General features: G+C 39.1%; 1 long non-coding RNA gene across 1 annotated transcript; it reads right to left on the reverse strand.

The window, feature by feature from the left end:
- Positions 1 to 23,831: 23,831 nt before the first annotated feature.
- LOC142169497 (uncharacterized) lies at positions 23,832 to 25,213 on the reverse strand. Its single transcript, XR_012699450.1, has 2 exons — positions 24,225 to 25,213; positions 23,832 to 23,934 (listed from the first exon to the last, which is right to left on the reverse strand). It is a non-coding gene; the product is annotated as an uncharacterized LOC142169497 (long non-coding RNA).
- Between the last annotated feature and the right edge of the window lie 1,771 nt (positions 25,214 to 26,984).

A 26,984-nucleotide genomic window follows, 5' to 3' on the forward strand; every position in this document is an offset into this window, starting at 1 on the left:
CATGGTGATTGAGAAGGAGAAATCCTTGCGGGTTCTAAGTTTATATAATTGCAGCTTAAAGCTAAGTGGGGGAGCCTTCTATTGACAATTTGATTTCATGGTTATGTGTTAAAGTTTAGTTTTGGTTGGAGACATACTTGTGGATCAGTTATGACTTGCAGAGATGGAGATCGAGGATGACTCGAGTAAGGAAATTCCTGAATACGGGTTATATGGCACTTTATAGAAATATGGAAATCATGGAATAATTAAATTGTTATTTTGAAAAACGTAGTGCGCACGAAGTATGAATTTGATTGGTGGTGTTAAAGCATAGTTACTTCTTTAGGGGTTGTTGTGCTAATGGGACTTGTGACTTTCGGCCCGTTTGGGCGGTGCAATTTAGATTTGAGCAAAGTAGGTGACTCCCAAGAAATTTCTAGTGGGTTGAGAATTATATATAGCAATTGAGAATGTTTCCGGGCTTGTCTATGGATAAAATCTGAGATTTGCACTTGAAGGTGTCGGGACTTGCGGTAATTTTGTATGACTATGGATTCTATATTTCAGTATAAGAAAGGAAAGAAGAACAATTTTAAATTCACATAAGGTATTTTCAGAGTGAGTGTTACGGTTGTGGTATTTATGGGGTAATTATGATGTTGTGAGACTTTACAGAAATTTTGGTGGAAATATTCTTGGGTTTGGTGACCTGCGTGGCTTGGTCGAGTTAGAGGGATTCAATTCTGATAGCTTGGTTATGTGCAAATTGATTTCAAAGTGTTCTTAATGGTTTCTACCGTAGGTTGGGCCGGATATATTCTACCGGTGTAGGGAACGTGCTGTGTATTATGAATTCCTCCTGGAAGAAAGCAAGTTGAATGTTATAACTGCTCGGTAATCCCTGAAAAGGGTGCGTATTTCAAAAGGCGCATTGTGTTTTGACTTACGAATGTTCATTGGTATTGCAGTACTCACTTGGTTGATAGACTGCTGATATTCAAATTATTTCTATGTGGCACAGAAGAATTATGGAAATATTCCGAGTGAATGATCGTGCATGAAGGATGTGATAGTCATTTGGGCGGTGGAGATTGGACCAGAAATGGTGATTCGCATGTTCTAGGGATTTGGAAATTTGGAGTTGTCAGGAGGAGATTGTTTAATGGTTGCGGACTGTGAAGTCGTGGCCGAAGCTAACCAGATAATAGTATGTATTATGACTCAGTCGTTGTGGATTTTCGGAGGGTTATTTATCTATTTGTGGGTGACCAGAGTTGATTTGGCGTCCATTGGTAGGCCCAATTAGGATGTGTATTCTACACCGTGTTGGAATGGTTGGCTCCATACTGCTATTGTTGAGGGATGTGCCATTCGGTTGGTGTTGGACTTATTCGAGTTCTGAAATGATATGTGAGTTACTCTTCCATGCTACGAGGAGTTGTGATTTATTGGTTATATTCTTTCAGGTTTTGTGTGGCATTGTGTCATCTTCCACTCCGGGATTATTGATTTTTGAGCAGGGTGGCTCTAGGTAGATAATATGGACCAGCGTTTGGATGGGGTCACGCATTGCAGCGGTGTTATGTTAAGGTATGAACCTTGTGTTAGAATCGATTGATGGTTCTACGGTGTGTGATGGACTTTCAGCATTTCTTTGTGGCAGTACTTGTTAATCTTGCGGGGCAGTTCTTTCATTTGAGTCATTTTTCCATGACTAAGTACATTTGAATTTTTTGCATGTTGGTGCACGAATGGCACGATTTGAGGCTCTAAGTTATATGGGTGTGGCATGTCTGTGGGATAGTTGTGTTTAATAATATAAGGTCATTGGACCCAGATTGGGTGCTGTCAAGTTTGATTACGGTATATTTGGGAAGATGACATTTAAAGTCGGCTAAAAAGGGGATTATGGTTCTGGTTGGGGGGAGAGAGCTCCATGAATTGTTGATCTGATAAGGGGTTACGAGATTCTGTGTGTTTCTTTTATTATCAACAATGTACTGAGGTTTTGGAATGAAGCTGGTTTGATATGGGGTTTAATACTAGTACTTGGTTGGTTTAGGAGTAGTTACAATGATCAGAAATGTTGCTACGAGCATGCGAGTTGTGTAATATGTTAGGTGATTCTATCCGTGGTTATGGTTATGGCTCGATGCAGCTTGTTCAAACTCATACAGTGTATAAATTTAAGATTAGTGTCTTGAAAAGAAATTTCGGCGGAATTGAATTCCAAGGTTTTCGGGCTAAGGTTAAATTAAGGATTTTTAGTTGTATTGTGTTGTCAGGCCTATGTGGCACAGGGTGACGTGGGATCACCCCGGGTACGTGCGTGGTAAGATGGAATAGTGATTTGCTAGCTTGGAAACAACTCTTGGTACGTTCTAGGACGAACGTATGTTTAAGTGGGGGAGATTGTAACGACCCTACCGGTCGTTTTGAGCATTTACGCTCCTTTAAACTATTTGAAGTCTTGAATAACTTCCTACGAGGTATTATGACTTGTTTGAATTATTGGTTTTGGTTTTAAGGCATTTCGGAGTTGGCTTGAAAGAATGAATTTTCATGTTGAAAGCTTAAGTTGAAAAAGTTGACCGGATATTCACTTATGTGTATTGGAATCATCAGAATTGAATTCTGATGATTCCAATAGCTCTGTATGGTGATTTTGGACTTAGGAGCGTGTCCGAAAAATTATTTGGAGGTCCGTAATAGATTTAGGCTTGAAATGGCGAAAGTTGAATTTTTGGAAAGTTTGACCGGAGAGTTGACTTTTTGATATCAGGGTCGGAATCTGATTCTGAATATTTTTATAGGTCCGTTATGTCATTTATGACTTGTGTGCAAAATTTGAGGTCAATCGGACTTGATTTGATAGGTTTCGACATTGTTTGTGGAAACTTGAATTTTCTAAGTTCAATAGGCTTGAATTGGGTATGATTTGTGTTTTTAGTGTTGTTGTATGTGATTTGAAGACTCGACTAAGTTCGCATGATGTTTTAGGACTTGTTGGTATATTTAGTTGAGGTCCCGGGGGCCTCGGATGGTTAACGGGTTGGATGTTGGACTTGGAACTCTGATGGAATTTTTCTGATGCACCATCTGGTTTCCTTCATCGTGTTCGCGAAGAGGAACTGAGAGGCTGGCAATATTTGCTCTTCGCGTTCGCAAAGAGAAGAACACATTCGCAAAGGGTGGAATGGGTGTGCATCGCGAATGCGAGAAATGTTACACGTTCGCAAAGAAGAGAGGAAGCATCTGAGGACCTCAGACAATTGGTCTACGCGTTCGTGTAGGGGGTGTATCGTTCGCGTAGTGAGGGGGAGCGAAGCATCGCGTTCACGATTGGATGAACGCGTTTGCGTAGAAGGCATTGAGGCAGGGGCACTTTGTGCTTCGCGAACGTGAGGGTGATGTCGCGTTCGGGAAGGAGGAATTTGGACGGGAACTATATTGTGCTTCGCGAACGCGAGGCACTGACCGCGTTCGTGAAGAAGAAAAACCTGGGTAGTGAGTTTAAGTTCTGAAAATGGGACTTCGTCCCATTTTTCATTTTTGACGGATTGGAGCTCGGGAAGAGGCAACTTTTGAGAGTTTTGCAAGGAAAATAATGGGGTAAGTGTTCTTAACTCAATATTGGTTAAATTACCCGAATCCATGGTTATTTTTAACATTTCATTGGTGAATTAAGTTGAAAAATTGTGAAAACCCTACTGGTTTAATTTGAAGATTTAAGGGTCGAGTTGATGTCAGATTTGAGTAAAATTTGTATAGTTGGACTCGTGGTTGAATGTGCATTCATATTTTGTGACTTTTATCAGGTTCCGAGACTTGGGCCCCACGGAGATTTTTGGGGCGTAATTTCGGATTTTTGGAAAATATTAGTATTTTTTATATGAAATTAATTCCTATAATTTTTATTGACTGAAACGAATTATTTTTGACTAGATTCGAGGCTTTCGAAGACCAATTCTCGTGGCAAGGGCATAGCGGAGTAAAGAATTATGCGGTTTGAGGTAAGTAACAGTTTTAAATCTGGTACTGAGGGCATGAAACCCCGGATTATTGGATTATGTGAGTATTCTAGAGGTGACACACATGCTAGGTGACGGGCGTGTGGGCGTGCACCATAGAAATTGGGACTTGGTCTATTCCGTGAAATTGTAAACTTGTATAACTTGTTTCTAGCTATATGCTCTCTCTATGTTACAGAGATTTGACTGCAAATTATGTTACAAACCATGTTTAGGCTACATATTGATACTTTTGGGACCCACAGAGGTCGTGTACATATTGAACTATCTGCTTAATTGTTATTTTATACTCAGTCACAGTTTACTTATTTATTTTATCTCAATCTTTATTGTTCATTATTGATGCATCGTATCATTGTTGTTTGGGCTGATTTCATGATTATTGAGAGCCCAAGAGACTGGAGAGATTTGTGACTGAGCGAGGCCAAGGTCCTGATTGTGAGATATTATATTATAGCATGTGAGTTGTCCGTGTGGGATATTATAGCACGTGAGTTATCCGTGCAGCACGTGAGTTGGCCTTGCTGATCCAGATATTGATACTTTATCACGTGAGTTGACTGTGCAGCACGTGAGTTGGTCGTGCAGATCCAGATATTGATACTATGGCATGTGAGTTATCCGTGCATCACGTTAGTTGGCCGTGCAGATTATAGCGCTTGAGCTGTAGGAGCCCCTCTAGAGTCTGTACAACCCCAGTGAGCGCGGGTACCCATTGAGTGTGAGTGCTTAGGGCTGAGAGCCGAGTGGTTGAGCTGTTGTGACGAGTTGAGTGACTGTTGCCCAGAGAGGCTGTATTTCCTTTTCATTTGTTGTTGCATTTAGTTGCTATCTGTCATTGTTGTGAAATTCTTTGAAAGATTCTATATCCGGATTACATGAACTGTATAAAATTGATTTGACTTAAAATGCTGGATTTGAAAACATGTCTATTCTTTGCTGGAATTACTAAAAGTGAACTATAACTGTGTAACTCGTCACTATCTTCAGTTCTTTATTTATTATTGTTACTTACTGAGTTGGTTATACTCATACTACACCATGCACTTCGTGTGCAGATCCAGATGTTTCTCGACATAGCTGTTGTTGATTCTTTCGTGCAGTTGATTTTCTGAAAATTTTGAGGTAGGTGCCGTGTTTCGTAGACCTTGTCTCTCCTTCCCTATCTCCTAAATTACAGTATTTGATCTCAGACTGTTATGGACCGTATTTTTTAGACTTGTATTCATATTAGATGCTCATGTACTCAGTGACACCAGGTTTTGGGGAGTGTTCGTATCAGTATTTGTGAGATTTTGTATTGTATTTAAATATTATGTTTTCAAACTAAAAGGAAGTCTTATTGATGTTATCGGCTTGCCTAGTATTGAGATAGGCGTCATCACGACATGTGAGATTTTGGGTCGTGACAGTTATTAATACACCTTATTCCGCACTATTCTTATACACCCTACCATATATTATAGTGTAATGTTATATTATTTTCTTGAATAATACATTATATAGTTGTATCCTACTAGGATTAAATAAATACATGAAGTAAAAGTTATATATCTTGTGCTATAAAGACTTAATCGGAAAAAATCCAAAAAATTCGAGAAAATTGATATTGAAAAATCTGACTTTTTGGGTCGGTTTAATTTATAGTTTAAATATTCCGACACCATTGGTTTGGTTTGATAATTGAAAAACGCGAACCAACTCGAGCTATATACACTACTACCTCATGGTATATGTTGTTGAAATATGCGTATCATCTTATCTAAAAGCTTAAGATGTTTGAGAAATTTTATATTGAGACATCAAAATTTATTTTGAAACTTAGTTGTTGTGAGACTGAAGCCTATACATGACCTCTGGCTGATCTAATATCATGTTAGAGTGTGATTGTCTCGTCTAAATAGAAAATATTTAGTTATTTACCTAGAAACCCTTTTGATTGGGAAAGATTAGCTTAATTTATAATCTATTACTTTTAAGAAATTAAGAAGGTAAACATATAAGTGTCACACCTCCTTTTTACGGGAGAAAGGAGTTTTTCCAATTTAACTTATATTATTTAAATGGAATTGATTATTTTATTTTTAAGAGTCGCCACTCTGCTTTGTCCATTGGGGGTTTTACCTTGGCGGCTTGCTCGCGCCACTTGACAGTATATTCACTAAAACTTTTCGCGGTTTTCTTTTTAAAATTGGACAAAGAGTTTCTATCGGGAGTGATGTACACATTATACTGGAACTGGCGGACAAAATCTCAAATCAGATCGTCTCACACATGACAAAGGACAATTTCTTGATCCGTGTACTACTCGGAAGCAATTCCGGTGAGACTTTCTCCAAAATAGGTCATTAACAACTCCTATTTTCCACCAGCGCCTCTCAGCTGGTTACAATTTCATTTCAGATGAGCGATCGGGTTTCCGTGCCCATCATACTTTTTAAATTTTGGTGTCTTGAAGCAAGCCGGCAAGTGAGCATGGGGAAACATACACAGGTTGGAGTATGACACAATCTTTTGGCCACTCAGGCCCTGCATGTTCTTTAAACTCCACTCTAGGCTTTTCATTTTCCGAGCCATTTCTTCCTGCTCGAAATTTTTTACTATTCTTTCTGGTTCAACCGGAAACTCATACTGTGGAGGTTGAGTATATGAGTCCAGAGTGACATAGGTCATATTCTTCAGAAATTGTGGGACCTGAAATGTGAATGTCGGAGGTAGCCCCACCTGACCTTGGGATCAATTCAGGAAACCAGTGATTGCACTCGGTTGTTTCCTACAATTAGACCAGGCGTCCCACATTTCCATCATGCGGAGACGCAACATCCTATTCCCTTCAGCAGTTACTAATTCTGGTTGTGGAGTAGCCAGTGCCTGCTGGTCGTCTTTCATATCGAGCCATTGAAGCAGCGCGTCGGTTTAACCAGAATCATCTCGTTAGCTTTTAGAGTCATCCCGGGATCTTTGGCCGGGCTATCCTCAGGATTGATAATTGGTAGACTGCTTTTGGAGGCCATCGGAACCTAGCTCAACAGCATACACAACAACCTTGTTAGTTTTGACACATTTAAGAGATAGAAAATCACATGTTGGGATGCAATGCACCTAAACAATTAAATATTTCTACCATGTGTTTGCAACAGTTGCGTGTATCATCCCGACTTTTAAATGTATGTAACTCTTTTCTTCCATTTTCGGCTCTCTCTTGATTTTACCGCTTTCTTTATTTTTGATCTCATAACTCTTGATTTTCCCCCTCCTATTTTGTCACTCTTTATTTTCTTTTCTTTTTATTTGTTTTTCTTTCAATTTTTCTCTCTTTTTGTTAATTTTTTGCTCAATTTTGTTTATGGCTATGATCGCATCCGATGGGGATTGCTTACGTATCATGACACCGCATGAATCAGATCATTACACAGTTCATGGAGTTCGCGAATAGACTGTTTTGTTTTCTTTATTTTTTTGGAAGACATGCTTCTAAAGATTTTTTTTTGTATTTTGAGAATTTCGAAGGTAAAAAGAAAATATTTCTTTGGATTTCGATTTGCTTTTCTCTTTTTCTAAAGAAGAAAGAAAATATTTTTGGATTATGAATGTTGCCTCTGAATTTTCGAAAGAGAGATTTCTAAAAAATATTTTGAATTTTTGAGTTTTTTTTTAAATTCCGAAAGCAAACTTCTGAAGAAAAGCGAAAATATTTTTGGACTTCAAGTTTTCATTTTTTTATGTCATTTACGAAGGAAAGACTTCTAAAGAAGAAAAGAATATTTTTGGATTTTTGTTTTTGAAAGTTTTTAGGTTTTTTCGAAAAATACTTCAAAATAAGGAAATACATATTTTGGATTTTGATTTATTTTTATTTTTTAATTTTTAATTTTTGTTTTTTCGAATGAAAGTCTTCGGAAAGAAGGAAAATATTTTTGGGTATTTGTTTTTGGATTTTCCAAGGAACGATTTCTATAGAAGAAAATAAGGAAACGGAAAATATTTTTGGATTTTTTAAAAATTGGGGCCGGACCCGATGAAGGTTGCCTACGTATTTCACATCAGGTGAGAATCAGACCTGCGTAATTCAATCAGTTTTCTAACTGGGAAAATACTTATTTTTTTAAAAAAAATTGGACTCATTTTATTACCACCTTCTAAAAATTCGGCAGAGTTTCAGATTTTTGTTTTCAAATACCGGGATTTTTTAAGAACCAGATAAATTTTCTCTCTCATGTTTTTCTTGATTTTCTATCCCTATTCTATAAGTCGGTCAACATGCAAATAAGAACAAACAAATGAAACAAGAAGCACGTAAGATGCATCAGTCTTTTATTTTGGGGGTACACATATCCTAGACGGACCCAACTCCTGTGTTGAGTTCCCAAAGTCAAATGCACGCGATGCAAACAAGCGTACCTACGGGGGTGAGGCATTGTTCTTCTGAGTTTAACCCTTCGAACCCAACCCCTATGTTGAGTCCCCGGCATGAGGCATTGTTCTTCGAAGTTTAAACCTTAAGGTGTGGAGTTCTAGACAAGACTTACTCGAGCGGACAACTCGAATTGTGGGGGGAGGGGGGCAGCGTACTGGGAATACAGAAGCTTCACCGGCTTTGCAAATGGTTTGATCCTGGTTCTAAAATTAAGGGTATGGCATCTAACAGAAAAGAAGTCACGCGAATCGCACGCTTCCCAGAAGATTTAGAAGACTGAGGGAGAAGAAGGATGTCGTAACAATTTATATACAGTTCACGACAATATTGAAGTGGTAAAGAGAGGCAATTAGCACATTAGGTACAAACACTTCAAATCAGACAATAAACAAGCCAAGTATAAAAGTCGTCTAAGCTCGAATTCTGAACCCTGAACAAAAAATTATGGGTTCTTTTCCCAGCATAGTCGTCGAAGCTGTCACACCTCCTTTTTACGGGGGAAATGAGTTTTTCCAATTTAAGTGACATTATTGAAATGTAATTGATTATTTTCTTTTTAAGAGTCTCCACTAGGAATTATTTAATTACGGTGTTCCACGTCATCATTTATTTTAAAATCCCAAATCAAGGAAAATTGACTCTGTTTTGAAGTCTGCAAACACAGAAGTCCGGGTAAGGAATTCTTTTAACCCGGAAAAAAGTGTGAGGCATTTCCAGAATCCGTGATTTTAGCACGGTCGCTTTACAATTACACATGGCTTAATTATCTGATTATTACATGTTTTAGACCTATTGTGCATTTTACCTTTTACTGTTTTTTATTGTTTTAAACAATTATGAAATTTATTTAAACAAGTCACGATGTCGCGCACTTGTTTTTTTGTACATATCGCAAATCACACCACGTGAAACATGCCTGCGATTTGCAACATGTTTATTTTATCATTATTTGAAGTTGGAGTCAAGTCACGCAAACATACGCAGTTGAATTTGAGATTAGGTGTCAAAGTTATACCACAAGAATCGTACCCATAATCATGACGAATTTTAATTAAAGCACGCCTAAAGCGAACTACGAATGTTCAAAGGTGTTAATTAATTTCCTACACACATTGGATATTTATTGTGAAAGAAACAAAGTTATGGAGTGATGGTGGGGAAACATGTGTATATTAGCAGAGCATTATTAGTGAATCTAAATCAACTAAGGCCATGCTCTGTGTTTATTAGGATTATGTTGATGATAGTTCCTATTAGATTTAGGCTTCACGTTCGGATAGACTGTGATTACTGATATGAGAGGTGCTGATTTAGCCCAATTGATTCGTTCCTACGTCTTAATTAAAACGGCATGTAACAACTCAAAGAAACAATGTTTGGATTACTTAACAGGATAAACGACTATCAGACAATTACCCATATTTGCTTTAACAGTAAGGCAAAGCCCGAAATTGAGCCGGGAGAAATTAAAAAATAGCCAGATTTACAAGTGATAATTGAAAAATAGCCACAGTTTCAAAAGTAATCGAAATTTAGCCATTTTTCATGTAAAGATAAATTTTAATGAAAACACTATCCAAAATTCGAAAAATATTCCAGCATAATATACTGGAGTACTCCAGTATAATATGCTGGAGTTCCAGTATAATATACCGATCTAGCATAATATGCTGGAAGTTCATACACAGGTGCTCCAATCTCCAGTATATTATACTGGAACTTTCCGTGTGTTGGAGTTCCAGCATAATATGCTGGAAGTTCATACATAGGTGCACCAATCTCTAGCATAATATGCTGAAAGTTCATACACAGGTACACCAATCTCCAGTATATTATGCTGGACCGGTCCATGTTGCAGTAAAATAGTACTCCCTCCGTTCCAATTTATGTGAACATGTTTGACAGGAAACGGAGTTTAAGAAAAAATGAAGACTTTTGGAATTTATGGTCCTAAACAATTCAAAAAGGGCCCCAGATTATTTGTGTAGTTATAAAAGGTTCTCATTAAGGGTAGAATTATAAGTTTAAGCAAAATTGTTTCCAAATTTAGAAAGGGGTCATCCTTTTTGGAACAGACCAAAAATAAAATAGGTTCACATAAACTGAAACAGAGGTAGTAGCTATTTTTCAATGACTTTGCAAACGATGGCTATTTTTTAATTACCAGTCCGAAAACTGGCTAACCCGTGCTATTTTTACAATAATGATGGCAAAGAACTAAACAGCTAATGGGCCTGCCAATATGGTCGCGTGAGGCCATTGGGATAAGATTTTTTCATTCCTATACACTATTTGAAACCTTATTACGAAAAATGTCTATATTTTAGTATGTACCCGACTTAAACACATTTTAGTTACAAAATATATACAATCCACTTTAAAAGGCTCTCAATTCATTATTTGTGCCTTCAATCAAGGGATTTAGTTACACCCTTTTCCTTTTTTTCTCTCCTCTCTCCCCTCTTCTCTCCAGATTGAACTTATATTTAGGGATTTAGGTATAGGAAAATCGAACAATTAAAGCTGAAAAAGTTCCACGAGTAAAACTGTACCTTGATACAAGGAAGTAGACAATACATAAGCCATTGCTCATGACCTCCGCACACCGCACTATACAGAAGTGAACTAGTCCAATATTAGTCATATGCCCCTACCCTCAATTATGAACTTTATACTGAATACATAACCCAAATTACCATAACAATATGCTCATCAAAACTGGAAGCAAGATAATCATAAACCAGAGATATGGATGGAGGGAAAGGGGTTACATCAAGATATTCTTTAGCATCGAGAGGAGGAGCAAGCTCGCAATAGGAGACGAGCCCAGATATAATCTCAACATCTAAATCAAGACCCGTCTCTATCTTGTTACATAGCTCCAGTATTGCCCTTTCCTGCCATTACCCTGATGATTCCATTCTTTCGCTTTCTCTTCTCTATTTCTGTCTTCTTGCCTCAGTACCGCGTACAACTTATCTACACTTTCATACATTATTACTACCCAGTTATATACAACTACAATATCATACCACTTAAATATAATTTTTATATAAATTTTATACAATATCTTTTGTATATTTTGTATCTAATTTATTTCATACAACTAATTATATATTATACAACTTATCTACAACTTTCATACATTATTTCTACCAAATTATATACAACTAAAAAATCATACAATTTAAATATAATTTTTATACAATATTGTTCAACTTTCATACAATACTTTAATAAAAAAATATATATAAACAATAGAATATATACAAACAATTCTTATTCTTCTTCAAACAAATAATGGTTTTTGAAAACCCAAATTCGAATTCAAAGTTTCAAAGCTTTTTAATGGCTATCAATGGTGGAATTGCTGCTCTCTTACTAGAATTAGGGCTGATCTTCGAAAGTGTTTTCTTCTTCAATGAAAGTTAATCAAGCAACAGGCGTTAATGAAGGTGTGTGGTAAAGTATTTAGAGTTTAAATCTATAAAAATGGAGAGAGATTTTTGAAGAAGAGTAAAAATAGGCGTTAAGGAGGGAGATACTAAAGATACGTGGGTGTGTGTGTGTGGAGAGAGAAACATGGGGGGAGTGGGATATAAACGTTAGAGTGATTTTAAGATTTAATTATTATCATTAAATGCTTAAAAATGTACATAATTGGTAATTTTGTATATATTATGTAATTAGATTAAAATTTGATTAGGGAGGGTAATAAAGTTTGAACTTTGATATAGTGTATAGAAATGTAAAAATTCCCATTGGGATTCATACCAGTTGAACCCAAATCCATGGACTCCAAAAATGCAGGCGTTAATAGTAAATCCAACCAAAACTAAACAGAACACAAGTAAAAATTAATGAAGTTCATGATCTGTCAATTCGATTTAACAACGATTACAACAAATTAAAAGTTGATAACTGAAATTACAAGGTTTACTAATTTAAAACTAATGTTGTGTTTTCATTACACATTTCCAGGAACTGATAAGGGTCTGATTTGCCCCTCTACTATCATAAATATGCCTTATTTATCCTCCGTTTAAATTTTTTATCAAAACTATCCTTACCGTTATACATTAGGTTCATATTTACCCCTTACACGTTAAAAATGGTTGCATTTGCCATTCATTATACTTTAGGATCATATTTACCCCTCTACTCTTCAAAAAAAGTTACATTTTGCCTTTTGTTATACTTTCTTGACATATTTATCTTTACAATTATACTTTAAGATCATATTTGCCCCTCATATGTTAGATCGTCATGTCTCACCTTTGTTTTTCTACATGGCGCCTATGTAGATTTCTTTTTCTTCCAATTTAAATATGGTTACCTATTTAAGATAATTTAACCCGCCCACCTAATTTAAATAAGACACACTACCTAAAATAAATGAAAATCATAATTCTCAATCTCCCCCCTCCCCCCACCCACTCATCCATCTCTCTTCTCCGGGTCGGCTCCATATTTTTCGGAGAGCGAGAAAATTTGGACAGTAAGTGAACGAAACTATAGTGTTATCTCTAATTGATTTATTTAATTATTTTACCTTTGTCTATATTAATTTGTTTCCCTTTAATACTTAGGAGTTAGGAGACATAAATCATTGGTCAATTGACCATGATTGATCCACGAAATACAATTTTCCGATAGGACATTTATGAAGCTTGTGCGAAATACAATAGTTATAGCAACGACAACATATTGGAAAACAATAACTTTGAACTCAAAATCACTAATCTAATACAACTCACAATTATTGCAGTAACCAAAATAAATTACGAGAAGTTACACAACAATGCAGTTAATGAAGTCTTATTTAAATTAGGTGGGCGGGTTAAATTATTTTAAATAGGCGACCATATTTAAATTGGAAGAAAAATAAATCCACAGAGGCGCCATTTGGAAAACAAAGGTGAGACATGGCGATCTAACAGATGAGGGAAAAATATGATCCTAAAGTATAATTGTAAAAATAAATATGTCAAAAAAATATAATTGTAACGACCCTGCCGGTCGTTTCGGGAGTTATAGCCTCGTTTCCCCCATTTCTGTTTTCTTTATGCTCTTAAGCTATATTACGATATACCAGGTTAGTTGGTTCGGGCCCGGAGTAGTTTCAGAGTGGAATGAGACACTTAGTCTCTTATTTAGAACCTTAAATTGGAAAAGTCAACCGGATGTTGACCTATGAATAAACGATCTCGAATTTAAATTCTGATGGCTCTATTAGCTCCGTTAGGTGATTTTGGACTTAGGAGTGCGTCCGGAATGTGATTTGGAGGTCTGTGATAGAATTAGGCTTGAATTGGCGAAATTTAAAAATTTGACGATTTCGGTCGGCAGTGGAACATTTGATATCGGGGTCGGAATAGAATTTCGGAAGTTGGAGTAGGTTCGTAGTGTCATTTGTGATGTGTGTGCAAAATTTGAGGTCATTCGGACGTGGTTTGGTTGGTTTCGGCATCGGTTGCCGAATTTGGAAATTTAGAAGTTCTTAGGCTTGAATCCGAGGGTAATTTGATGATTTGATGTTGTTTTAAGTGATTCGAAGGTTCGACTAAGTTGGTATGTTGATATATGACTTGTTGATATTTTTGGTTGAGGTCCCGAGGGCCTCGGGGTGATTCCGGGTGGTTAACAGATTTGTCGGAGTTGAAAAATACAGCTGAAGCTGCTGCTAATGCTATTTTCACACCTGCGGAAGAAAGAGTCGCGGGTGCGAGGCCGCTGGTGCGCGTGGGGAGTTCGCAGGTGCGAGCAATACTGGGCTAGGCAGGTTGCGCAGGTGCGAGTTGGAGGTCGCATCTGCGAGCCCGCATGTGCGAGGCCTGGAGCGCAGGCGCGGAAGCTGGGAAATTAAGTGGAGTTCGCGGATGCGGCGCCTTGACCGCAGGTGCAGTACTGCAGGCGCAGAAAAAGAGTCCGCACGTGCGAAAACCTGGGCAGAAACCATAAATAGAACACTTCGCGAATTTGGTTCATTTTCACCATTTTCAAGTCGGTTTGTGGAGCTTTTGGAGTGATTTTTGAAGGGTGATTCAAGGACTATCACTGAGGTAAGTTGCTTGAGCCCTAATACTTGTATATATGGTGATATTCCGTCATTTAGTCATTGTAATTAGTGAAAATGAGGGGTTAGGGCTTGGGATGTTTGGAGAAGTAATTTAAGGATTTGAATGACCAAACGATGTCGGATTTTAATGAATTTGGTATGGTTAGACTCGTGAGTGAATGGGCTATCTAGTTTTGTAAATTTTGTCGGATTTTGAGACAGGGGCCCGGGGCCCGGGTTTGAGCCAATTTCGGATTTTGGTCTAATTTTGTAGCTTTTCCAATGGAATTCATTCCATTAGCGTATATTGATGGTATTGTACTGATTGTGCATAGATTTGGAGCATTTGGAGGCCGAGTCCAGAGGCAAGAGCATTGTGGGGTAGAGATTTGACCGATTTGAGGTAAGTAACGATTGTAAATCTAGTCTTGAGGGTATGAAACCCTGAATTTTGTATCATTCTACTATTTTTAGTGACGCACATGCCAGGTGACGGGCGTGTGGGCGTGCACTGTTGGGGATTGTGACTTGGTCCGTCCCGTAGCAACTTTAAAGCTGCATACTTTGTTGAAACTATATGATACTTATATGTTTTAGAAAAAATTTCTGTAAATTGGGTTGAATGCTATGTTTGGCCCTTGTGCCAGTGTTGTTTGGACCCTTAGGGGCCTTTTCTTACTATCCTCTTATTGTTTTCGATTGAAAATTTATACTCAGTCATGGTTACACTTGTTTACTGCATAACTCAGTTTTATGACTCTATTTTGATGCATATAAATGTTGTTTTGGGTTTTACTGAAATGCCCGAGTGGCTTGAGAGGTTTATGATTGAGTGAGGCCGAGGGCCTGATTTGTGAGGATATTTATGGGATCGGGCTGCACGCCGCAGCATGTTTGATATAGGCTGAGGGCCTGATTGAGAGGATGAGTGTGGATTGGGGATGCCTGCCTGCAACATACTTTATTATTATAGCACGTGAGTTATCCGTGCATCACGTGAGTTGTCCGTGCAGATTATAGCGCTTGGGCTGAAGGAGCCCCTCCGGAGTCTGTACATACCCCCAGTGAGCGCAGGTGCCTACTGAGTGCCGAGTGCTGAGTGCTGAGTGACTAGGAGGCATGAGTGATTGTGAGGTATGCCCGAGTGGAAAGAGTAATTGTGAGATATGCTCGAGTAGCACGAGTGACTGTGAGGTTTGCTCGAGGGGCTGTATATGAGTGATGTTTTACCCGAGAGGATGTTTATGATTTCATCATTTTTGCTCACCTTTGCATTTTTTCTCTGTTTGAAAACTGTTGAAAAATATCATTAAATGATTTTTACTGGAACTGGGTTTAAATGAGATATTTTGATTCAAATCCTAATTTTAAAAGCATGTGATATTTTACTGAGATTTTCTGATATGAACGTTATATGCTTTATTGCTCGTCACTACTGATCAATCTTTATTTATTGTTGTTACTTACTGAGTTGGCGTACTCACGTTACTCCCTGTACCTTGTGTGCAGATCCAGGTGTAGCTGGACACGGTAGCGATTGTTGATTATTTTGGTTGCAGATGTTCTCGGGGATAGCAAGGTAGCTGCTTGGCGACCGCAGCCCCTGCTCTTCTCCCTCTTATCTTCCTCTAATTATATTTAGCTATTTTCTAGGCTGAGTTAGCCTTGATATTGTTAGACAGATTGTAGTAGATGCTCAAGACTAGTGACACTCCGATGTCGGGCTTTTCCTTCCGCACTTTTGTTTTGATTTGAACTCATGTGCGAAGGTTTTTATGTTAAATAGCACTGAAATTATCTTTAAAATGAAAATATCGATTTGTTTTGGAAATGAGTCGGCTTGCCTAGTTCCACGATAAGCGCCATCACGATAGGGGTTTGTTTGGGTCGTGCCAGATTGGTATTAGAGCCTAGGTTATATAGGTCTCACGAGTTATGAGCGGGTTTAGTAGAGTCTTACGGATCGGTACGGAGATGTCTGTACTTATCTTCGAGAGGCTGCAGAACCCTTAGGAAAATTTCACTTTCTTGTATTCTATCGTGCGAAATTGATTTAGCTTGAAACATAACTCTTTGAATTCCTTCCACGCATTTGTATGCGCACATGAGCGCTCGGTATCAGTTGTGCATCGCCGGCTTGTGATTCTATGAACGAGGTTCGAGATGTGTATTATGTGTTTTGGTGATGGGCTAGTCTGGAGGACTTGAGGCCAGGTTTAAACCGTAGCTTTGGCTCGATAGCTTCAGCTGTAACCTGTATATTTGGACTCAGATGTCCGGTAATGCCCCTACGAGTGGAATTTGTGGCTCGATGAGTGGTGTAATGGCTTTGTGATGAGTATGATGTAACTGCGGGATGTGTTAAGACGATTTGAATGTGACGAGAAGTGTTTCCTTAAAATGCAAAGGAAGGCCATTAGGCGCTTGATTTTTCGTTTTGATGTGACGTACGGTCTCGAGTGTGAATGTTTTGAAGGATCTTTCACGTTGTTAAATTTTAGGGCAAATTAAATTCTCATGTCTTGTCAATGAGTTTGGACTCAAGAAGAGTAAGTGATTGTGTAGTAATTGTGGTTGCGAATAGGTATTTTTGATATTGATGGCTCGAGAAAGATGATCTTTGAAGAGACTTAGAGTCAGTAAAATTTTATTGGTTCAGGTATGACAGAGATACATTTCGATTTGATGCAGCAGTTGGGTAGCAAAGTGTGAGGGAAGGCATGACGGGAAATATTTCGCGGTGGTTGAAGTACTAGCAGGTCAAGTAGGAGAAGTAGAGGTTGAGAAGTTTCTTAAAGTAGATTATTTAACCGAAGTAAGAGTGGCATATTAGCATATGAATTCACTAGTAGGGTAGTCGTGCGCCTTGAGAAAGTGTAGAATGGTTTGGAATCGTGTTAGTATGTGAATCGGCCTGCAGACTCTATTTGGAATAATGGTTAGTGTACAAAGGAAAAATTGAATATGGCAGAAAGGAGTGTGTTTGAAATGAATAGAGGCGTGAAGATCTGATTATCGTGTCAGGTGCAATATGACTTGAGTTCGGAAGGTATTGTTGACGTACAGTTGATGTCAATAGGGAAAGTGCAGACTTATACAAATGGTGGGCGAGCATGAACTCAGGAGAATTTACGGATTTAGTGGTCGTTGCACTCAGTGCAGTATCATTGGAAGATGCCGGTAAGGAATTCCACATGTGGGTTATCTCCTGTGTGCAGCTAGCGGTGGTGTGATGTTGATGAAGCTTTTGCGAGGAATATTACTTGCTACCCGATAGGAGGTCGCGTGTATGATTTTGGCTGGGATTCAGAATGTTCATGAAAGGCTTAATAAAAGACTTCGAGAAGTCTAACAGGTTAACTGTGCGAGACCTTGGTAATTGAGAAAGAGAAATCCTTACGGGTTCTAATTTTATATAATTCCAGCTTAAGGCTAAGTGGGGGAGTCTGCTATCGACGAGTTGATTGCACGGTTATGGGTCGTATTAGTTTCGGTTCGGGGTATACCGGTGAATCAGTTATGACTTGCAGAGGTCGAGATCGAGGATGACTCGGGTAAAGGAATTTTTGGACACAAGTTGTATTATAATCTATGGTTATAGGAGGACCATAAAATAATTGAGTGGTTATTCATAGAGAATGTAGTGTACATGGAGCGGGAATTTGCTCGGTTGCGTAGGAGTGTGGGTTACTCTTTATTCCCTTGGGTGTTGGTGTGCTAATAGGGCACAAGTCGTTTTGGTCCGTTTGGTCGGTTAATTCGAGATTTGAGTAGAGTGGATGACTCTCGAGAATGGTTCCAATGGATTCAAGATTTATAAATATGGCTAGAAAACTGGGAGTTGCATTGAACGGTGTTGAGACTCGTGGCATCTTATATCATTGTGAATTATGCATTTCAGTATCAAGAAGGTAAAGGAAACAGTTTTAGGTTCACATAAAGTTTCTTCGGAGTAAGCATTTTTGGTTGTGGAATCTTTGGGATACATAAAAAGGGAATTCGGCGGCTTATAAGCCTTAGGGCGGCGTGATTCTATGCTAGAGTTCGTAGGGTAAGTTTTAGTTAAGGATAGTAGTGTTCTAACAAGGAAAGAGTAGCAATTTGAAGTCAATTTAGAAAGAACTTGGAGAAATAGGACAACTTGGTAGTAGGCTGGGTTAGCACAGTAATGGGTATGATCGGTTCTTTGGGTACTTATGATGTGGCTAGTATCTACAGGTATTTCGTGGCAATGCTCTCGCATTTTGGCAACCTGTATGGCTTGGTGGAGTTAGAGGAATTCAGTTCAAATAGCTTGGTTATGTGCAAATGGATTTCAAAGTGTTCATGATGGGTTCTACCATGGTTTGAACCGGATATTTTCTACCGATGTACAGAACGTGTTGTGTGTTATGATTTCCTCCTAGAAAGAAGCAAGAAAAAGGTTTCTGACTAATAAGGTATGTAATTTGCTAGTGACTCAGAGTTGATAATGGAATTCTTATGCTTGTCACATGATGGCATAATAGATGTGGTGTGTTGTGCGGGAATAGGATTTACCTGTACAAGGTCACAGTTTAGTTTTGAAGGGAAGGACATAAATTCTTAGGCAGCATGAACGGTTTTCGATGACTAGGTAAATGATATTACTATCTGGTATAGCTTGATGAGAGTGTACATTTCAGAAGGGGCAGTGTGTTTTGATTTGTAGGTACTTCGCTGGTATTGCGGCACTCTCCTGGTTGATCGACTGTTTATATTCAAATTTTTGCGAGGTGGCACTGAAGAATTTTTTTTAAGTATTTCTCGTGGGATGATTGTGTATGAGAGAGGTGTTAAGCATTCGGGCGGTGGATGTGGAATCAAATATGGTGATTCATGTGTTCTATGGAATTAGAGATTGGGAGTTCTCGGGAGCAGATTGTTTCATGGTTGTGGACTGTGAAGTTGTGGCCGGAGCTAGCCAGACGATAGAAGGTATTATGATTCCGTCATTGTAGACTTTCAGAGGTTGTTATCTATTGGTGGCTGACCATAATTGATTTTGGGCCCATTGGTAGGCCCAATTAGGATGTGTATTCTACACCGAGCCGGATTGATTGGCTCCATAATGCTATTATTGAATGATGTGCCATTCGATTTATGTGAAGCTTATTCGTGTTCTGAAATGATCTGTGAGTTACTCTTCTATGCTACGAGGAGTTGTGATTCGTTGGTTATATGCACATATGGTGCGGTTCTATTGTGGCCTTATAGCGGAATTTGAGCGAGAATAGTATTGGATATTGCTTGGTTGATGACGTATTGGTTATGTTCTTTCGGATTTTATGTGGCATGGTGTCGTTTGCTTCTCCGTGGTTATGGTAATGCACTTTGGCTACTTGATGTCGAATTGCGCATGGTTATTGATTTTAGCAGGGTGGCTTGAGGTATTTCATATGGACCAGTATTTGGATAGGATCGCGTATTGCAGCTGAGTTATGTGGAAATATGATCCCTCGTGTAAGATTCGTGTGTTATGGTTCTGCGGTGTGTGACGGGTTCTTAGTATTATGTCGGGGTGGTACTCGTCGAGCTTGCGGAATGGTTCTCCTGTTTGGGTCAATGTTACGGTTGGGTACATTTGGAATGTTTCTATCTGGTGCACAGATTGCACGGGTTGTGGCTTTAGATTGTATTGATGTATCATGTCACTAGAGTGGTCGTGTTGGATGAGACGAGGTCATTGGGCCTAGAATGGATGCTATCAGATTTAATTGTGGTATAATTGGGAGGATAATATCGGAAGTCGGCTTTGAAATTGGCTATAGTTCTTGTAGAAGGAACGAGAGCTCCATGACCTGTTGGTCTAATGAATGGTTATGAATTCGGTATGTTTCTTTCATCATCGGCAGTGTACGAAGGCTTTAGAACGAGGTTTTGTCTGATATGAGGTTTATTACCAGCACTGGGTTGATTTGAGCCGATACTGTGATAAGAAATCATTGCTTCGAGCATTCGAGCTATGCAGTATTTGAATTTGAGTATTGGAGTTATGGTTACGGCTTTTGGTACAGCTTGTTCAGACTTATACGGTATGTAGATGCGAACTTCTGATCTTATAGGAAATTTTGGATGTTGGAAATTTGATTCGAAGGTTTGTGGGCTAGGTTGAATTGAGAAATTTCAGTTATGCTGTGCTATCAAACCTGTATGGGATAGGGTGACATGGGATCACCCCCGGGTATGTGCATGGGAAGGTTACACATCCATTTCTTGGCTTTTGGAACAACTCCCGGCACGTTCGAGGACGAACGTATGTTTAAGTGGGGGAGGATGTAACGGCCCAGCCGGTCGTTTCGGGAGTTAAAGCCTCGTTTCCCCCATTTCTGTTTCCTTTATGCTCTTAAGCTATATTATGATATACCAGGTTAGTTGGATCGGGCCCGGAGTGATTTCGGAGTGGAATGAGACGCTTAGTCTCTTATTTAGAACCTTAAGTTGAAAAAGTTAACCGGATGTTGACCTATGTGTAAACGATCTCAGATTTGAATTCTGATGGCTCTGTTAGCTCCGTTAGGTGATTTTAGACTTAGTGCGTCCGTAATGTGATTTGGAGGTGCGTGGTAGAATTAGGCTAGAATTGGCGAAATTTGGAAATTTGGCGATATCGGTCGGCAGTGAAAAATTTGATATCGGGGTCGGAATGGAATTTCGAAAGTTGGAGTAGGTTCGTAGTGTCATTTGTGATGTGTGTGCAAACTTTGAGGTCATTCGGGCGTGGTTTGGTTGGTTTCGGCATCGGTTGCCGAATTTAGAAATTTAGAAGTTCTTAGGCTTGAATTCGAGGGTAATTTGATTATTTGATGTTGTTTTGAGTGATTCGAAGGTTCGACTAAGTTGGTATGTTGATATATGACTTGTTGGTATTTTTGGTTGAGGTCCCGAGGGCCTCGGGGTGATTCCGGGTGGTTAACAGATTTGTCGGAGTTGGAAAATACAGCTGAAGCTGCTGCTACTGCTATTTTCGCACATGCGGAAGAAAGAGTCGCAAGTGCGAGGCCGCTGGTGCACGTGGGGAGTTCGCAGGTGTAGGCAATGCTGGGCTAGGCAGGTTGAGCAGGTGCGAGTTGGAGGTCACATCTGCGAGCCCGCATGTGCGAGGCCTGGAGCGCAGGTGCGGAAGCTGGGGAATTAAGTGGAGTTCGCAGATGCGGCGTCTTGACTGCAGGTGCGGTCCCGCAGGTGCGGAAAAAGTGCCCGCAGGTGCGAAAACCTGGGCAGAAACCATAAATAGAACACTTCGCGAATTTGGTTCATTTTCACCATTTTCAAGTCGGTTTGTGGAGCTTTTGGAGTGATATTTGAAGGGTGATTCAAGGGCTATCAGTGAGGTAAGTTACTTGAGCCCTAATACTTGTATATATGGTAATATTCCGTTATTTAGTCATTGTAATTAGTGAAAATGAGGGGTTAGGGCTTGGGATTTTTGGAGAAGTAATTTAAGGATTTGAAGGACCAAACGATGTCGGATTTTGATGAATTTGGTATGGTTAGACTCGTGAGTGAATGGGCTATCAAGTTTTGTAAATTTTGTCGGATTTCGAGACGTGGGCCCGGGGGTGGGTTTGAGCCAATTTCGGATTTTGGTCTAATTTTGTAGCTTTTCCATTGGAATTCATTCCATTAGCGTATATTGATGGTATTGTACTAATTGTGAATAAATTTGGAGCATTTGGAGGCCGAGTCCAGAGGCAAGAGTATTGCGGGGTAGAAATTTGACCGGTTTGAGGTAAGTAACGATTGTAAATCTAGTTCTGAGGGTACGAAACCCCGGATTTTGTATCATTCTACTATTTTTAGTGACGCACATGCCAGGTGACGGGCGTGTGGGTGTGCACTGTTGGGGATTGTGACTTGGTCACCCTTAGGGGCCTTTTCTTACTATCCTCTCATTGTTTTCGATTGAAAATCTATACTCAGTCATGGTTACACTTGTTTACTGCATAACTCAGTTTTATAACTCTATTTTGATGCATATAAATGTTGTTTTAGGCTGAGCACCCTGTTTTACTGAAATGCCCGAGTGGCTTGAGAGATTTATGACTGAGTGAGGCCGAGGGCCTGATTTGTGAGGATATTTATGGGATCGGGCTGCACGCCGCAGCATGTTTGATATCGGCCGAGGGCCTGATTGTGAGGATGAGTGTGGATCGGGGCTACCCGCCTGCAACATACTTTATTATTAAAGCACGTGAGTTGTCCGTGCAGATTATAGCGCTTGGGCTGAAGGAGCCCCTCCGGAGTCTGTACATACCCCCAGTGAGCGCAGGTGCCTACTGAGTGCCGAGTGCTAAGTGCTGAGTGTCGAGTGTTGAGTGACTGGGAGGCATGAGTGATTGTGAGGTATGCCCGAGTGGCAAGAGTTATTGTGAGGTATGCCCGAGTGGCACGAGTGACTGTGAGGTTTGCCCGAGGGGTTGTATATGAGTGATGTTTTGCCCGAGGGGCTGTTTATGATTTCATCATTTTTACTCACCTTTGCATATTCCCTCTGTTTGAAAACTGTTGAAAAATATCTTTAAATGATTTTTACTGGAACTGGGTTTAAACGAGATATTTTGATTCAAATTCTGATTTTAAAAGAATCTGGTATTTTACTGAGATTTCCTGATATGAACGTTATATGCTTTATTGCTCGTCACTACTGCTCAGTCTTTATTTATTGTTGTTACTTACTGAGTTGGCCTACTCACGTTACTCCCTGCACTTTGTGTGCAGATCCAGGTGTAGCTGGACACGGTAGTGATTGTTGATTATTTTGGTTGCAAATATTTTCGGGGATAACAAGGTTGCTTGGCGACCGTAGCCCCTCATCTTCTCCCTCTTATCTTCCTCTAGTTGTATTTAGCTATTTTCAAGGCTGAGTTAGCCTTGATATTATTAGACAGATTATAGTAGATGCTCATGACTAGTGACACCCCGATGTCGGGCTTTTCCTTCCGCACTTTTGTTTTGATTTGAACTCCTTTGCGAAGGTTTTTATGTTAAATAGCACTGAAATTATCTTTGAAATGAAAATATCGGTTTGTTTTAGAAATGAGTCGGCTTGCCTAGTTCCACGATAGGCGCCATCACGACAGGGGTTTGTTTGGGTCGTGACAATAACGAAGGGCAAATGTAACCCTTTGTGAAGAGTAGAGGGGTAAATATGATCCTAAAGTATAACGAAGGGCAAATATAGCTCATTTTAACGTGTAAGAGGTAAATATCAACTTAATGTATAACTGTATAGATATTTTTGATAAAAAATTTAAATGGAAGATAAATAAGACCTATTTATGATAGTAGATGGGCAAATCAGACCCTTATCCGGTTCCAGGAAAGCAACAACTCAGGCTAGTGACCTTCATTCTTCTCGATGATTCTGATTTACAATGACATAGCCATCGGGCTACCCTCATAAATCAATCGGCTACAGGCAGTATCTAAACAATCAAACGCAAATTAGATTAGTCTATCCTGTGGACATCACTGTGTATGAATCCTTACCCCTAGGAAATTAATTATCATTAATGATAGACATCACTTAGTTCATCAACATTTAACAACTCAGAAATCCATCTTTTACCGACAAAGAATTTCAGAAAATTAACAAGGGATGGGAATTCAAACAAATTCAGCCATTGAACATGCTGGATCTATGGAATTTAGGCAGAGAACAACTAGAATTTCATTCATGATTTCCATTCAAAACGACAAAAGTAACTGAACATACCTAAACAACAAGAGAAAGTGAGATAGACCAAATAAAGGTATGGAAATATAGAAAATAGAGCTCAGCAACTTGAAACACCCAAATTCAGCAATGAACAGCAAAACAACTTCAGTTTTCAGCTTGAAAAATCAGGAAAATAGGGTAGAAGATCTCCTTGAATCAAATACAGGAGCTGGTTGTTTTTAGTACCAAAATCAAACTAAACCATCTTTGCTTTTAATTTCTGAAACTGGAACTTTCAACCTTTAGCAAGGAATTTCTTTTTTTGAATTTTCAAATCTATTTTTCAGATGCCTTTAGGTGTGTAGACGAGTGTGAGTGAGAATAGATGAGTATGAATGAGAAGAGTGAGTGAATGTATGTGTAGTGTATGAGAAAAGAGTAGCGATGAGTGTGAGAGCCTGTGAATTGCGTGTGTGTGTAGAATGAATGAATGTGCTGCTTTATAGAATAGATTTAAACATCTTTCAGTTATTACTTTTCTTTTTAATCCTTTTTCTTTTTTTATTTTACTCCCTCATCCCCCAAATCCGACCTCCTTTTACTCTTATTTTGCAAAATAGTCCTTTCCTTATCTCCTCGAACCTTCCTAAACCAATAATAGAAAGATTCCCTCACAATTAATTTTCCAATTACCCTCTTCTTTCATTTACGCCCAATGTTACTATCAACAGATTTCACATACGTTGGGGCTTGAGTCAAAAGAGTCATATTGACTTGGACTCAAGTCCAACTGCCTTCTTCTCTTTGTCAAAATAACCAATACCCAGGCCCAAATAAACCAACAACTCAATCCTAGTTACAACGAGCAAATGCTAAACAAAAATAAATGAAACGTCACTATTGGTATTCAATTATCTTTTAACCAAACAGATGTAGTTTAATTACTAATTTTGCCTAAAGTAACACCTTACACGGCTAAACATGAAATTGAATCAAAGTAAGGAACTACAAGGCTAAGAACAGTAAAGACAGGGAAAAGGAATGGATTATACCTGCTCAAATTAAAACGAAAAGGCAATACGTATTTCGGCGAGCCAAACAAACTCCCGTGAGAGAGGATTATTATGATATGAGCACCGGCCGTAATAGCTCCAATCGTTCAGTGCTACATACAATAATAAGCTTGCAAGTCGAGCTCAAAAATGGGTGAAGGATTTGGGGAAGAAACGGTCGGTCAACGGAGGTTTGACCCTTTTCCGTAAACCATTGATCTACAAAATGACGAGTTTGGTGGATTTCTCGGAGAAGATAATGATGGATTGGATATGAGAAGAGGGTGAGGATTATGGCTTGAAGATTTGGCGTCGTTTGGGCACTGCCTCCGTCGTGGGACGATTTCCGGCGGCGGTTGATAAGTGCGGATTTTGACTATTTATGTTATACCAAGGTGACGTAATGAATATGAGATTTGTTAATCATGATTTAAATGATTTTAAAGTCATAATATGACTATATATATATATATATATATATGATGTTTGGATAGAAAATATGAAATTTGGGAAAAATCGGATTAAAGTTGCGGAAAAACCGACTAAGGATTTGCCTTGTAACATAGCTTTTTGAGAAATAAATTTTGTGTACTATATGAGGTCTTTTTGGGACATATTATATACCTAATTAAAGTTCTTGGAATTTAGTTTCCAGCGCTCTTAACCGTTCGTTCATACGTCACCTTGATAAAAAGTTATAAGCGTTGGGAAGAAGGACCAATGCTAGGGTGCCAAGTAGCACCTTTTGACTTTTCAAACAAAATGTATATTTATATCCTTATCTCGTTTCTTTCTTCAATTTTCCAGAACGCACAACCAAATAAGACCCCTAACTTTACTCTTAAGCTCTCTGCAAGAGCTTCAAATAAGATTATCATCCCGGGCACGGAATCAAGGAGCGATAACATTAAAACGATCCCTATGACGTAAGTATCACTATATCGCCTCTCTTTTTCTTTGTAGTTTGAGTTTTGGAAGGTAATTCATAGTTAAGAAAACGTGTACTTTCTGTATTTAAGTGCTTAAATATCAAGAAAGATTGATAAATTCATTTCCTAATAGTTAGAACTCACGGAACGGTGATCGGAAGCCGTAAGTTCGAGTTATTTGACTTGTAGTGGACTGCTTTGTGGGCTGTTTCGTGTTGCCTTTGGGCTGTCTATTTTGCTACTGTTTAATGGAGTTTTGGAGTACAAATGGTATGGAGAAATACCACATAATGACGGAATGGTGGGCTGGTCATTCGTCATTACATTTTTTAGGTTGTTTGACACTACTTTGATTGTCGTTTTATGTATGAAGTGATTAGGGTGTGTGGGCTGTTTGTCCACACAATTATATCTGCGGCCGCACAATTATTGTGTTAATGTGCGGCCGCAGGTTATGAAGGAATTTCCATCAGAGGCTGGTCCAAAGTGCGGTCCACACATGAATTCCAAGTCTCCCAGAAGTGCGGACCACACAATAATTGTGCGGCCGCAGATATAATTGTGCGGACCGCAGAAGAGCAAGGTGCGGCCGCAGTTACAATTCTGCCGACCGCAGAAAGAGTGCATTGCGGACGCGGTTCATAATTATGCGGCCGCGGACTTCCAATCCTGTCAAGCTGAAGAAAAGTGCGGATCGCACATGGAATTGTGCGGCCGCAGAACCTCCGAAAGGGCATTTTTGTCCGAAATTTTCAGCCTTGTATAAATAGACAAGTTTCACATTTTTAGGTCAACTTTTGACATCAGCTGCTACAGTAGCCGTCTCCTTTGTCTTT

This window comes from Nicotiana tabacum, chromosome 15 (genome assembly GCF_000715075.1).
Source record: "Nicotiana tabacum cultivar K326 chromosome 15, ASM71507v2, whole genome shotgun sequence".
NCBI lineage: Eukaryota > Viridiplantae > Streptophyta > Magnoliopsida > Solanales > Solanaceae > Nicotiana > Nicotiana tabacum.